Source organism: Lepus europaeus, unplaced genomic scaffold (genome assembly GCF_033115175.1).
Source record: "Lepus europaeus isolate LE1 unplaced genomic scaffold, mLepTim1.pri SCAFFOLD_204, whole genome shotgun sequence".
Lineage (NCBI taxonomy): Eukaryota > Metazoa > Chordata > Mammalia > Lagomorpha > Leporidae > Lepus > Lepus europaeus.
In genome coordinates this window covers 1-5000 of record NW_026909096.1, presented here as the reverse complement: position 1 = coordinate 5000, position 5000 = coordinate 1, and positions in this window count along the sequence as shown.

The following is a 5000-nucleotide window of genomic DNA, read 5'->3' as shown; positions in this document are numbered from 1 at the left end:
CCCGGGTCGGGAAGCGGACGAGAAGCAAGAGAGCGAAAGGAGACGGGCCAGGGCCGCTCAGCAGACGGAGGAAGGCGCGGCAAAGGGCGACGGGGAAGGGCCAGGGCCCACCCACGCGACGACGGTGCGGGCGGAAGGGCCTCACCACGCGTCCAGCCGGCCAGTCACGCCAGAGCACACACACCCCCACCACCACACACGGGATCTCACCGCCAGCACCCTCCGAGGGCAAGGGCGGTCCCGCGGGATGGGGAGGCGGCACCTGACGCGGCCAACCGGGGGCCGTCGTGCCTCAGCCACTGCCAGCCAACACACGTCCTCACGTGGGGAAAACCACCGGCCACCGCCACCGCCACCGGTCACGGACAGACCCCAACCCCACAAAGCCCCCACAGGCACGCGGGGAGCAGAGCCTTCAAAGAGTCCACCCTCCCCCGGAGGGGGGGAGGGCGAACGGCCCAGCCCGCCGAGGCAGCGAGGGGGGGTGGGGGCCGCACCGGGGCCACGGAGGGCGAGGCACCGGAGGCGCGAGGGAGAGGACGCGGGAATCGCCTCGGGCCACAAAAGCCGGACCCCGCCGGGGAAACGGACACGGGATCGCACCGCCACACGCCAGGGCGGCCCCGCGACGGCCAGGGACACCGGAGCCCGCCTCCGGCGACCCTCCGCGTCTTCTCCCACGCGCACCCGGGAGCCCCGCCGCCGGGGCGCCTCCACGCGACGTCGCCAACAACCGCACACGCCGAACGGCCCTCGCGCCGCCTCCCGCCCAGCCAACCGTCCGGATCCCCGTTCCCGGGAAGCGCCGCGACCCCGAGGGAACGCTCCCCAGGGGCGACCACGCGGCCGAGGGGGAAGAGAGGGCTGGGCCCAAGCCCAACACACGTGCCGACCGCCGCCCCGATGACGGCCAGTCGCAGCCCGGGGTGGCGAGCAGGGGAAGCAGGGAGCCGCCCGCTCGCGCCACAGCCCCGGGGACGCGCAGGACAGACCACGCGCGCCCCCGCCCAGCCCCGGCCGACAAGGCAAACACGGAGAGTGACACGGAAGGCACGCGCACGCACGGGCGCGCGCGCCGGCCCCAAACACGAACGAGCGACGGACCGCCAGCCCGGCCCGGCGGGACCCTCCCCCAACACGGAGGGGGGAGGCGCGGGCCGCGGCCGTTAGGGCCGAAAGAGCAGCGCCCCGGTCCCCACCGCGGGGACCGGCAGACCCACCAGCACGCCTACGCTTCCCCCCCCAACAGAAGGGGCAAACGGGGCGCACGGGTGGAGCACGCCACCCAACGCACTCAGCACAGGAGGGACGGCGGCCAGGGGGTAACGGTACCCCATCAGAAGGCACGCCCCTCTCGGATCGCTAGAGAAGGCTTTCCTCACCGAAGGTGGGCCACACCCCCACTCCAACTGCCCCCTCCCCGCCGGGCCGGCAGGAGGCAAACCGAGGGAGCACCACCCGAGGCCACGCAATCGGGGCGGGGGGGGGGGGGGTCTGCGGTATAGGTAAAGAAATGGCACTTTGAGCATCCGCGGCCAGGGCCAGGGCAGGCTGGGCGCATTACCAATCCCATTCGCCACAGCCCTTCCCAGCCCCCGCACTCGTCCAGCCGGGCCGGACCACGCCGCGACCGCTCGACACACCTGGCACACACCACCCCACAGGGGGTGGCAAGCACGCAGGCATGCGCCCGCCAAGCCGATACCCCCCACACACGTGGGGACGGCACGACACCGGCAGCCTCCCTCCAGCGAGGCGAAGCACGCACGGGTCTCCCCTTCTCTTACCGCCTCGACCCCCCCAACACTCCCAAGGGGCACAGGCAGCAGCCAGAGGCAGCCACAGCAGCGACACCCGGGAGAGGGCACTGGGGGGACAGGAGCAACACCACCACTCGGCTTCAGGCACCTGAGGCACAACCTGGACCGCTCCAGGGGCACCGCACAGGCTCGCGTGGAGTCAAGGCTCCACAGCCACAGCCCACGACAGGGCGACAGCGAGGGATGCCCGCCACGTCACAGGACCCCAGCACCCCCCCGCGCGCAAAAGCACGGGGACAGCAGAGGTCGGGCCGGTTTCCGCACCCCTGCTACCCACACACCACCCACGGGTGGGGAAGGCAGAACGAGGGGCCCGCAGGCCAGAACGAGAGGCTCGGCAGCGTTCGCCATGAACGGCCGTCCCTCATCTGGAGCAGCTTAGGTCCGGCCCAGGAGAGCACCACAGCACCACATCGGTCACAGTCAGCTCGGAGTTTTAACACGTGGAGTGAGGGCGGGGGGCACGACCCGGCAAGGACAGCCACCAGTGGGGCCCGCTGCAGCCTCGCCGGCCCCCGCCTCCCACTGCAGGCGGTAGACAACCCCAGCGGAGAACGCCTGACACGCACACGTGTGGCATGAAGCCACCCCTCATCGAGGTCCTTTCAGTCAGAGGGTTGTCACAACCACCAGGCGATCGGCTCACCAGCGGCAAGGAGCGCACGCGGGTAGAGGACCCGACGCCCGCCTCACCCCCACCGCCCTCGGGCACCATAGGCCGGAGGTGGCATCACCGTCGCGGGACAACCGGGACGAACGCACACAAGCCACCGCGCGAGCCCAAGCAGGTGGCTCTCAGAAAGGAGCACGGTCGAGCACCAGCCCACTGGAAGCCCACTTTGTCCCCGTGTCCCCAACGCACGTCCGGAGTCCCCTCTCTCTGGCGACAGTCACCAGAGAACAGCGTGTCAGCACTTACCTGCAGGTCCAAAACCACAACTCCAAGTATAAAAATGTCCACGCGAGAGGGCACGGGGCTGATGCACTGGACACAGCCACCTCTGAGCTTGGGGACCCGGTCACTTGTCCCCAAAATGCCACCCATCTCTGTTAGAGCACACTCCTCTGCCACCTGGTCGACCTGGGGTGGGGGAGGGGGAATAGGGACATGAGCATGCCACCCGCCACCCGCCACCCGCCACCCGCCACCTACATCCTTAACTCACACACACACGGGCTCCAGTAGACTGGCCTCTGGCCCTCAAAAGGCAACCCAGGGGCCGGCGCCGTGGCTCAATAGGCTAATCCTCCACCTTGGGGCGCCGGCACACCGGGTTATAGTCCCGGTCGGGGCGCCGGATTCTGTCCCGGTTGCCCCTCTTCCAGGCCAGCTCTCTGCTGTGGCCCGGGAGTGCAGTGGAGGATGGCCCAAGTGCTTGGGCCCTGCACCCCATGGGAGACCAGAAGGAAGCACCTGGCTCCTGCCTTCGGATCAGCGTGGTGCGCCGGCCGCAGCGCACTGGCCGTGGCAGCCATTGGAGGGTGAACCAATGGCAACGGAGGACCTTTCTCTCTGTCTCTCTCTCTCACTGTCCGCTCTGCCTGTCAAAGGGGAAAAAAAAAAAAAAAAGCGACCTTCGATCACTCCCTGAAGGGGGACTTTGGGGAAAAAAACAAAACAAAACAAAACAAAACAAAAAAACAAAACAGTCCAGACCTTCCTTAGTGGCAAGTAGCAAGTAATTAGGGTTAGGCCCAAGTGCAGAAGGACTTCGAAGAAAGAAGAAAGAAAAAAAAAAAAAAAAAAAAAAGGAAAAACAAAGTCCCAGGCCAAGGCACCCTTCCCTCTGCCGCCCACAGATCGACATCTCCGGTCGGTCTCTGCAGTTGGTGGCAGTGGTGGCAGCAGCACTACCAGTACGTAGTGTGACAGGGTGTGCTGGTCTACCCGCCAACAGTAGCGCCACCCCAGTCTAGCCACGTTCAGGCGCGAGGCGACGCCCGCCTCCCTCCACAGCCTCCGCCTGCTCACTTGCCATCCTCCAGGCCCAATCTCCGACCAATACATCAGGCCCCCAGGTCCCAGCAGGGCAGGGACAGTCCTTCCTGCAGCTTAGGGACTTTGTCACACTCTGTCTCGGGCTCCTCGGCCACTTGTCATCCCTTGCCGGCTCCGGAGCCCGCGACAGCCATATCAAGGCGGCCACCAGGTGGAGTCCAACAACCGACACCGAGGAACCAAGGGACAGCCAGCTGGATGCATCCAGGCGGCAGGGGGACGCTCAGAACGTGTTTCTCGGCTGCCCGGGGGCAGAGAGTGTGTGGAGGGGGTCGGGGGCAGGTGTCTGCATAACCACAAAGGCTGTGGGGCATAGGTGCCCACACAGCCGAGGGTTGGGACTCAGCAGGCTGGAAATCTCAGAGCATGAAGTGCCTCCCAAAGACAGGTCTGGCCTCACCTGGCTCCGGGAGTCAGCCTGTCAGACCCCCAGGGAGGGGGTCTTCGTCTTCTCTTGGCTCACGGGGTGTGTGTGGGGAGGGAGAGGGGGGCATCGGGAAGGAGGCTCATCCTCTGGCAGCACACCATCTGTGGCAGAGGCCATCCATGGGCTTCACTATTGCCTGGGATACACTCCACAGATCACTATTTACACAGAAGTTTTAAAAAACGGGGGGGGGGGGGCGAGGGGGGAGTGGAGTGGAGTGGAGTGTGTCATATTCTTATTTTTTGTATCTGTGAACTACATCGAACCTCTTCTCTTTGTATTGATATCACATTCACATAAGAATTGATGAGAATCGTGTTGCACTCAGGACCGTGCGTTCTTCCCAGTGACCCTGGGAATCTAAAGACTTCTTTAAAAAGTCCACTTGGCCACCCAAAGGTGAAGGAAGGAAAGGAAAGGAGGAAGAAAAGACAAGAGAGTGGCAGAGAGAATTAAAAAGAGGGGAAAACATTGAAAGAACACGAGAGAGAGAGAGAGAGAGAGAGAGAGAGAGAGAGAGAGAGAGAGAAATTGGAGTAAGAAGAAAAAAAAAGGAGGACGAACAGAAAGACAAAAACTAAGAAGAGAGAAAGAAAACGTAAAAAATGGGGAAAAGAAGGAATGGAAGTTTAGAAAGAAAACCGTGAGGACACGAGGACACGACAAAGAGAGGAAACACATGAGGGAAGGTGGGAGACAAAAATGAAACCAAAATAAGGAAGAGAGGAGAGAGCATGAAGATTTAAAAAGACGA